This window comes from Neltuma alba, unplaced genomic scaffold (assembly GCF_004799145.2).
Source record: "Neltuma alba isolate B1F8T4 unplaced genomic scaffold, ASM479914v2 tig00011604_pilon, whole genome shotgun sequence".
Lineage (NCBI taxonomy): Eukaryota > Viridiplantae > Streptophyta > Magnoliopsida > Fabales > Fabaceae > Neltuma > Neltuma alba.
This window is the reverse complement of record NW_021636255.1, coordinates 174617-185625: the sequence shown is the minus strand read 5'-3', so window position 1 is coordinate 185625 and position 11009 is coordinate 174617. Positions and strand designations below refer to the sequence as shown.

At 33.3% G+C, this 11009-nt stretch overlaps 1 pseudogene; it reads left to right on the top strand.

Annotated features, from left to right (window-relative positions):
• Positions 1 to 817: 817 nt before the first annotated feature.
• LOC114715668 (BAG family molecular chaperone regulator 1-like) lies at positions 818 to 3405 on the top strand (annotated as a pseudogene).
• The last annotated feature ends 7604 nt before the right edge of the window (positions 3406 to 11009 follow it).

Genomic DNA, 11009 nt, shown 5'->3' with positions numbered 1-11009 from the left:
CCGCTTCGTGTCTTTAACGGAAATTGCAAAGCACCAAAGCATCTGGGGTGTTTAGGTGAAACCAGCCTCACCCTCTAACAATGATTTGGCGGCTTCCTTTGTCTCCTCTTACCAACTTTAATTAGCACACAAATATGTGCCCTTTTTTTCCTAAATATTTTTTTTTGGTATTATTGACTTTTTATGCTTTTAATTATTCAAGCATCATAACTATAGGTATCCGGCAAAACAAAAAATATCCGAACTATAAATATTAACATTCCAAGAGGATGAATTAAAAAAATTAAGATGCTGTTGTCAAGTATAGAGTTCAATTTTGATTGAATCAATGATACATAATATAACATAGAGTATTTTTGTATGGAAAAAAAATAACAATTTTGTATAAATTTTATTAAAAAAAAGAAAATAATATGAGCATGTAAATGCATTCATTCAGGCAGGAAAAAACAACATTAAATGCATCAGTATAATACGCTTTAACAATTATTTATAGAAGAAACAGGAGCCTGTTATATCACATTAATTGAAGCTTTTTTTTTCTTTACTTGTTTTTTCAGTTGTAAATCATATAAAATTTTAAGTTCGGCTCACACAATTTATAATCATGTACATCGAGCACAATAATCAAAATATTATTAGGTTTGTAATTATTTTAAAAACGATAATGTAGTAATCAATAATTCAATAATATGTGTGTCTCGATATATGCCTCTGTGGTGTGTGTATATATCTGTATATATATGACGGTCACAACTCACCAGTTGGCGCCCAAGTTAGCTGGCCACTCGTTTATATATTCATTTCTAACCCTTAATTCTTTAATTTTCTTCTCCTCTCTCTTCTTCTCCAACCTCACCAGAACAGGCCACAGAGAATAATTGCTCTGATAATTGAAAGAAATTGTTCTTCTCTTTACATTTTGACTTTGTTTTGATTCGCTCTCTGCCTCCTTACAATAATCGGCCTTCCGGTTCCTTTTTCTTCATCTTCTTCTCAAGTTTGTACATTCACCTTCCTCCTGCTGGAAGTTAAGATCTATGCTTTGACCTCTCTCAGGTTCAGCTTCTCTCCCTCCTTTGTTCTTTTGTCCTCTCTCTTGTCTGGAAATCTCTCCGGCTCCAGTCGCCGGCTAGGATCTTTTCGCGTTGCCTTACAGAGTAAGGTTTTCAGGTTAATGGCTTCGAGGTTTTCTTCCACATTGAAGTTCTTCAATCTACATCTCTCTTAGTCTCTGAATACTTCAAATCTTATTTGTAATTTTCCGCTTCCTCTTCCTCTCTCTCTCTACGCGTGTCTCGGGGATTGGACTCGTGTAATGCTGAGGTCAGAGATTTCCCAAACAGGGTCTAACAGCCTTTCTGGTCAATTGGGTCTCTTCAATTTCTGGCGCCACAGATCGTAGAGAATCAAATTCCTCAGAGATCTGTAGCTCTCTCTGGTTTCGGATTTACACACTTTATATATTACTGTGCCGAGGCAGAAAAGTAGGGAGGGGCATTGAAGATGTTGAGGATGAGGAACAACACAACAACAACAAGACCAATGGGCTTTCACCCATGAACGGAAGCTCGGCCGGCGCGGGCGCGGGCGCGGGCGCCGAGTCAAGGACTCACGAGTGGGAGATGAGACCGGGAGGAATGCTGGTCCAGAAGCGAACCATCGACTCGGATCGCAACTCGGCTCTGGTGCCGACAATTAGAGTTAGGGTTAAATATGGGTCAATCTACCACGAAGTCAATATTAGTTCTCAAGCTACATTTGGTAACAACTCTACCTCTCTGGTTCAAAAATTTCCTTTCTGTTTCACTCTTCTCTTCTCTCTCACACACATATACTTTTTTTTGTTTGTGGGTTTGCAGGGGAACTGAAGAAGATGCTGTCAGGGCCAACAGGGTTACACCACGAAGACCAGAAGCTATTTTTAAAGACAAGGAGAGAGATTCAAAGGCGTTTCTTGACATCACAGGAGTCAAAGATAAATCAAAGCTAGTTCTTGTGGAGGACCCCATTAGTCAGGAGAAGAGGTCCTAGAAATGAGGAAGAACGCAAAGATGGAGAAAGCTGCAAAATCTATCTCTCAAATCAGCTTGGAAGTAGATAGGCTCGCAGGACGGGTAAATGCTTCTTATCTAACGCGTGCTTGATGATCTTTTGTTGTGGGATTGAAAATTTGTAATGAAATGCTTGAGTAGTTTGAAACTGATGAATTTGTGATTGAAATTTGGATAGGTGTCTGCTTTTGATTCCATAATTAGTAAAGGTGGCAAAGTCGCAGAATCAGATGTGCTTGGTCTTATTGAACTTTTAATGAACCAATTGCTCAAGTTGGACGGCATCATTGCTGATGGAGATGTCAAATTGCAGAGAAAAATGCAGGTAAATTCTGGTGTGCTCTGAATAAGGGAAATGTAACTTCTGCTCTCTAAATTCTAAAGTCACTTCCGCAGGGAAAAATTTTGACTCGCTTCTGATTGTTCCTTGAATCACATCCATTGACCTTGTTTTGCGCTGTTTTTGACTAAAGCAAAGATTTGAATTTTGTATTTTTAAAGGTTGATGACCAAACCAAAACAAATCATCTTGAATTCATGTAATTAATGTCATGTATGCGTTCTGAGTTCTGATGGCATCTTGGTGTTGAATCATTCTGAAGGTGAAAAGAGTTCAGAAGTATGTTGAAACTCTGGACATGCTGAAGATCAAGAACTCTATGCCTGGTAACAATGGAGGCGATGCGCCAATGCAGCAGCCTCAACAAAAGAGACATTCAAACGGCCAAAGCCGACTAGCCCCAATTCAAGAACAGCCTTTAGAGATGCAATCAAATGGGCGTATCGATCTATTAACCCCAACTGAAGAGCCACAATATCTTCAACCAAGGAACTCAAATGGGCATTCTCCATTGATTCAGCAACAAGAAGCATCATCGGTGGATTCTTCTTCAACCTCTGGAGTTGTAGTGACCACCAAGTGGGAGACATTCGAGCCCGCTCCACCATTGATCCCGGCAACATCATCCGCCTCCTCTGCGAACAATAATTCGGTTCATCCCAGGTTTAACTGGGAATTCTTCGACTAAATATATCAGTCAAGCATACCACGTGTTTTGTAATTGTGTGGATGTGATTTGGGTTTGCGTTCCTTCCACTCGGAGTGTTATATGGTTCTTCTACATTCTTTTCTGTATTTAGAATTGTTTAGCAACCCTACTAATCTGCCCATTAGTTCGTCGGAAATAAATGGTGTTGCTAAGAATTTTTCTTTTTTCCTTTTTTAATCTGTAATTTTTGGTACTATGGTCAGGTGTCCTTGGATTTTGTCCAAGACTATATTATTCCTTCCTGAGCAATCATAAACGATTGCTATGGTATTCATAATCATAAATCTGTTCCTTTTCTGTGATATTGGTGCGTCGTCCCTGAGTTTAATTTCCTTTTGAAAGGCTCTACTATTTTAGGGAATATATTATGAATACTAATTTGTGGCTTCATTATTGGCAATGTTACAAGAGCTAACCGTTGCAAGTCAATGTTTTTCTTTGATACAACCTTGGCAATTGAACCCTCTGTCTTTTTTTTCCCCCAAAAAAAGAAGAAGAAAGATTTAAATCCCAAATAATCGGCGGCTCGAAATCTCTATTGAACATACTCTATCTGAAAAATTAACAATGAAATCCACTACTTAACGTTATAAAATATTTTTCAGTCAATTCCTGCGCAAGTTCAGAAGGTGATTCATTGGTGGCAATTTGTATTTATGATATCACACACACACACACACAGATATAAGAAGAGATATAAATTAAAAAAAAATGATATAGGAAATCGAATATTTTATTCCTAAACTGAACTAGCCAATTCAATCACACTGTTAAAGGAATGCAAAGTAATAGAAGGATAAGAGGAAATGAGGAATGTAGAAAAGGTGAGGGTGAGGGTTAGTTGGAAGAGAAGGGGAGTTCATGATACATTGCTTGTTGTGGGGACTACAAAGTGACAAAAAGAGGAGGGCATCCTATAAAGGCGCATGGAAGCAATCAATTAAGATGGATGCATCCAATCACAGCAAGACATGGCTCCAAACACCCTTCACAAGCTGAATTAGGATTCAGCTTCTTCACTCTTGCTTGCCTCCGCCATTTACCAAATTCGGACATCTCAGCCCAAATCTCCATATTTGGAAACCTCACCTTGTTTTGGCCATCAAGCAAAGCTTCCCAACACTATCATATCTCCCCGCGCCCCCCCCCCCCTTTTCCTGGAGTGAACCTCACTCCCCCTCTCACTTCATTCAACCTTCCCTTATTAGCCTTCGCTTCTTCTTCTTTCGTATATTTTATTTATATAATGGCCATTCTGGTTTGGTTGCCTTGTGATGGAATTTGAAGTAGTAGTCCCAAGCACAGTGGATCAATTCTGTGCTCGTGTTTCACCTTAGTTGGTAGATACTTGTGAAAAACCTCATCATTCTCGTATTGTTACTTTCCCCTCTTCCTCAATGTGCCTGATCAAGGATTTGTCAGGGGTTATTACTCTACCAACAATATGCCTTTTTATTTATTTATGTGTAAGACCAATATTCACATGGCCTCTGGAAAGAAGTCGAATAGCAATATTCAAGACATGACATTCCCCACATTAAGCATATCAGTGTTCCATTATCACAGCAACAAGTGCAACTCAACTCCCTCGATTAATTGATGTTTACAAAAAAAAAATTCTATATTTTATCAATTACTTCCGAATAATTGTTAGTGGAGTTGTTTAGTTAACAACTGCATCATAATAATTGCAACTTGAGGGTAGGAAATGACAACTATCACTAAAAAATTTACTTATCCTCTATTCTTAATATAAAACCTAATTAACTAATATGAGTAGATTAAAGATGTTAGTTAAATTAGTTAATATGATATGTTTTTTTAAAAATATTCTAAACATGTTCCTTAATTCTCTCCGTTCTTCTCTTACTTGATTATTGTTGGAGAATATTAATAGGGTTAATTTTAGAAAAAAATTGATAAACATGTAAAATAAATATTACACGCAGTACCAATATTAACTCTTCAATTATATCCTACGTTAATAACCGGAGAGTATTTACTTGTGAACACAGATGAAATTATCTGTTGATAACTTTTTTTAATAAAAAATTAATTACTTCTTCATAGTTAATTGATAAATAATTCTAATACAACAATTGTCAGTGCTAAAAAACTCCATGAAGAACTATTCAACACGGATTGACAATCTTAAGGCTCGTTTAGAACAGCTTATAAGTAATTTATAAACTGATTTTCAATAATAGTTTACGGAATACGAAATAAATATGTAAGAGAAGTTTTGTGTCGATTTATATGAAACGTACTTAAAAAAGATTTTCACCGTTTTAGCAAACGAGGCTTTAATATATCAAATTAACAACTACGTTGTTTTAAATCGACAACTCTACTGACAAGAATTGATAATTTCACTTAATAATGTCCTCAGGTATTGTTCCCTTAATTTACAGATCTCCAACTCCAAATGTCATTTTCTGTACTTTCATTGAAAGGACGGTACGTGGCTTTAACAAAGGGCGTGCAAAGGAGCAGCAAGAAACATAAAGAAGGCATCAGAGATATGTTGGCTCGTAATCAATATATCCACCAACACAATATCCCTATTTCTTCCCCACTCCAACCAAATACACAATATGAAATAAAATTAAATTATTCAAATTAATAAAAATCCCACCTTTTACTCCTCTTTTTAATTGCTTTCCAACAACGGTGTCCACAAACCTCACAAAATCGCAAATGCATAATATTTGAACGAAAATTCCCAGATATTGAGAAGATTAATTGAATATATAAACTAACTAATCACTAATTAGCAATGATTAAGAATTAATACATGATCAAGTTAAAACATTAATTCATTTTGTTTCCTATATATACCCGTTTTTTCAAAATTAATTTATTTAATTTATCAACTGATATACAATCTAATTTTATATATAAGTATTTAAGAAAGATAAGGTCATATTTATTATAACTAACTAATTTATTAAAAAAATTTTAATTTACCTAAAATTGATTTAGTAGTATTTATATTAATAATAGGATGAAGCATTTAAAATTTTTTGTGTGGGTACATTTAAAAAGTTAAATAGGGTGTGATGGGATGGGGTAAAATATTGAGTCGGACATCTTACTTTGTGGGTCATCATAGAAAGTTCACTGTGAAAGGCCTAGGCTACTATTAAAATTGTGGTCCTTCAGAATTGGGCTTGGTCCCAATCTTGTTATAATTTGGTCCCTCTTTGAATTTGATGTCATTAGGTTCAGTTTATGTCTCTATTAGGCCCAAACAGAGATTTAGGCCCCTCCTATATAATTGTTTTTCTTGGGAAAAGAAAAGCTATAGTTAATACAAAATTGGAATATTAATCAATAATACAGTCAATTCATTAGCATACAACGGGAGGACCAAATATATATTTTTGGATACAATAACAAATATATATAATTTTTTTTGTATGCTTCCCGAGATCAATTATAACATGTCGTATCCTCGAATAAAAAGATAAATTTATATAGCAGAAACCGACTTTTTCGAATATGTATATTTATAATTTGTTGACAAAAGTACAACACCATCTAAATAAGATTTTCTACGGAGATATATAAACGAGTAATGTATTGGAAAAAAGAGAGAGAGAGAGTTGAAGGATGAATTATTTATTGTGTTTTAATGAGTCAAACATTGAATTATTTAAAGCCAACCGCACGTGCTTTCAATGAGACAATCACGGTGAAGTCCTTGGCGGTATAAATTAAATATTAGCAATGATCGATTCAAAATTTAGCCGTTCTTTTGGCAAGAAATTATTATTAAAAATAATCAAAAAATTTGTATCAAAAAATAATCAATAAATTTAATGACTTAATTCACGTCAATGTTAAAAAAGTGGATTCTTACAAAAAAAAATGTTTAAAAATTGGATTTATCATTAATTTGTGGTAAGAAATAATACCGGGCTGAATTATTTGACCGTTTTTAGGTTTGAAAAATTGTAAAAATAGTATAATAATTTGCAGTTAAATTAATATTCATAGTAAGCCATATTAAAAATAAACAGAACTTTTTTTAAAAAAAAATCTTACCCCCCAAAATCTTGCATGGGATAAATTGGTAGAACTCAATAAACATAATAAGTTTTAAGTACATTCTTACTCAATCTGTGATTGAATGTTCTCGATTGATTTTTTTTAAAAAAAAAAAAAATTATCTGAGTGCTTGGCAATATCCGATTTTTCACAGTTTAAATTATCTGGTTAAACGTGGACAAGTAAATATCAATTTAAAAGCTAAAAATTCTAATTAAAAAATAACAATAAGATGGTGTTTCATTTTAACAATATATGAATGCTTTGCATGTAATTTGAAACAAGCCACCATTTTCATTATTATTACAGGGGATTTAAATGTTTATCTATAGCTTTTGTGACTTGTAAATAAGGTAATTTATTAATGTTGATAGTGTTTGAAAAATACACACATATTGATTTATAATTGAATACAAATGCATGCGTGTATATGGATTGGAGTGATCTTAAAAACCTCAATAATAGAAAAGGTAAGTCTAAAACTTATCCTTAAGCCTGACTTTACAGCTGGAGGTTTTTGAATATACCATATAGTTGTTTTCCCAATATATTAAAAAATTAAAGATCATTCTTACCCTTTCTCCACTTATACCTTTATCTCTTCAAGATTACAACAACAGCAATAATAATCCTTGTGTTTCTTATTATAAGAGATACCCAAAAGTTTTCTCCATTTTTATTTTTTTTTGTTGCATTTTCATTTTGCTCTCAACTAATTAATCATGCTAATATCATTGAATTTTTTATCAAGACAAATTATTCAAAGAGTAAAATGATTTTTTTTAGAAAAAAAATACATTTTTGACATATTTATTTATTGTTTCCAATTAATTTTAACCAACTGTTTTTAATCAATGTGATTCAATTAATCGTGTCTTATTAAAAAATGGAGGGGTAATAAGTTAAAAGGATGAGTGCACAAGTTCAACAGTGAAATGATGCAAGTGCATAATTTTCAATAGTGATCGACATCAATATCAATGATCCATCGCACTCCATATATAAGTCGTCGTACATCCTAATACAACTGTTGAGGAACAATTGGGTCTAGTGGATGCAATCACATGATAAAAGATTTACAAACTTAGCGGGCCGGATTCAATCCCCCGGCCCCCTTTTTAATATTGATGTTGAAGAAAGAAGAAACAAAAGTTAGTATATATGATAACGAAATAATAAATAGTGAGGTGAAGGAAAGGTACAAAAGCAAGATGATAATATTTTCAAAGCTGCAATTAATTGCACCCTAGCTGGTTGCAAATTGAAGGGTTGGGCATGTAAGCCGCACGAAGAGTGGTATTTAATTAATTAAATTTTTTTATGTGAGTGAGTGAGTGTGTGTGTGTGTGTGTGTGTGTGTGTGTGTGTTATGAGACAACCAAGTTGACACGAAATCGTGGGGAAGATGAAGGAGTGATGGGAAGGTAGTACCCAGAAAACCCGAAGAGGAGACAAACCAAACCCTACAAAATGAAATAATCATAAGCTTCGTATTACGAGAGAGCCTCAATTGTCTCCATCACAGGAAGCCGTTTGCCCTCGTTGTTGCCACTTTCTTCTCTCATCAACAACAACAACTTGAATACTATATCTACTGCTTTTGGATATTCTCAACACATCTATACTAGCTCAGATGATAAGAATATGACGTGTGATTTTTATTTTTTTTAATTATGATTGATGATGGCAAGATGATGACTTTTGAAAGATCTGTGGTTTGAGTATTTAAAATTTTTCTTGAGCAGTTTAATTAATTATGGTTTAATTAAATTACTTGTTTGAACTTAGGACACTCGATTCTATTATTTTTTTTAAAAAAATTGATTCATTGAACAAATGAATAATCAATTCTTCTTTGTGAAACACATAACATATATATATAATGTATACTGGAAAGGAATTTTCATCGTCAATCCCTATATTTTATTTAATATCTACCTACACGTCATACGAAATAAGGCTTGAAGCAAACCAGAAAGATATCGTTGCTTTTGAGGACAAAAACAGACGAAATCTAAACTTGCGTAAACGTGTTGGCTTCATTTTTCAAGTTGTGTGTGTGTGTATGTATGGATTACTTTGCGTCTATTGATTTTCCCGTTGAAGCGTTTGACAAGTATATATAATCAGTATTGCCATCATTAGCGTTTATTACATCATTTTCGCCGACAATATACAATTAATTGAAACATATATCAAAATAAATGCTTCTAAAGATCATCAAGTAGTAATTATAATTATTGTTGTTGTTGTTGAACACGGGGGCGAAACACAGAAAAACTACGTTAACGTTACGACACTAAAATAAGCTGGGGGATAAAGACCCCACAAATATTAGGTAAAAAGGAACAAGTAGTGTTTAGTCATAATACAACTTCATCTTTTAATACTCGTAACATATAACTTTTACATTTTAATGTGTTGTGGATGATACGCGCAAAGAATTTTGTAACAAAGTTCATAATTAGTATATGCCCTTATGTGCATCAAGTTCAGAGAGTTATTGCTGGCCTTATATATATATATAAAATATTTGTGACCTCTTTTCTTATGCTTTATTTTGAAAATTTGGGATTAATGCATATCAATATTATGACAAGTCTGAATTCCTCGTAGTTAGGAGATGATTTGTGTGACGGAAATTACGGTCAGTTTGTTTAAAACTGAAAAAAAATATACATATGAGAAAGTTGTTATGAACTGGATTGGCTTAAGAAAATAAGTTGAAAATAAATTATTTCCAATACATATTTCATGTTCTGTGCCGTTCTCCCAACAGCGTCCTCTCAAGTATTTAATTAACTAAAATTACTTTTCTTTTTAATCTTAAACAAACGGGCTTTTATAATATATTAACACAATCAAGTAACCATATACACGGAGAGTTCAAGGAAGGAAAAACTTGAAATAGAGAGAAATGCAAAAACTTCATACCAGCTTCACTCAAGTTTAATGAAATAATTATTCTTATGCGCCTTGGATTTGGTACGTATAGCTAGGAAGGTTTAAATTATAACACGTGACAGGAATAATTAAACAAATAAATAAAAATTTATATGAAGAATCTGTCATGAGAATATAATCTTCATCCTTAGTGTATGAAAAGTTTATTGGCCAAAAAGAAAGAAAAAACGAAGAAAAATTTCGAGAGTGACACCCATTAACATAGGAATAATACTCCTCTGGTCCTTAATATAGGACCCAATTCTTGAGTTAGTTTTGGTCCTAAATATAAGACCCATTTCTCATATTTATCAATTTTCTCTAAATTACCCCTATAGATACTCTCTCACCCATAATCAAGTAGAAGAGGGAGAGGGGTATTAAGAAAGATGATTCTGGTATTTTGAGAAAAATGTGTCACTTTTCTTATAATTAACTAACTTACCTAACTTCCTTAATCTAATCAAATTAGTTAAATGGGTCTTATATTAAGGACCGGAGAAGTAAATCTTTTAAACAAAAGCAGTTGATGAAACATCGTCCAACGGATAATCTTGACAAGATCTTATCTAACATATTTATAAAAAAAAAAAACCCTAACTACATAATTTTGTGATAATTTTTTATGACCACCCATATTCTTGAAAGGCAAGACATTTAACATGTGTCATAACTAGGAATGGCAATTGGTTTATACCTAAATAAGAGTTCACAATGCTTCATTATACTGATAAAGTAATAATTATATATATATATATATATGCGCTTATTCAACATAAAATAATTAAAAACGACAACCTTTATTCTCATGCGAATTCTGACAATGTTAGTGTGTATTGAGCATTATTTATTTATAATAGAAAGGAAAAAGCTGACGCAGCCCAAATTAAGAATAATATAAATTATAAAAGGT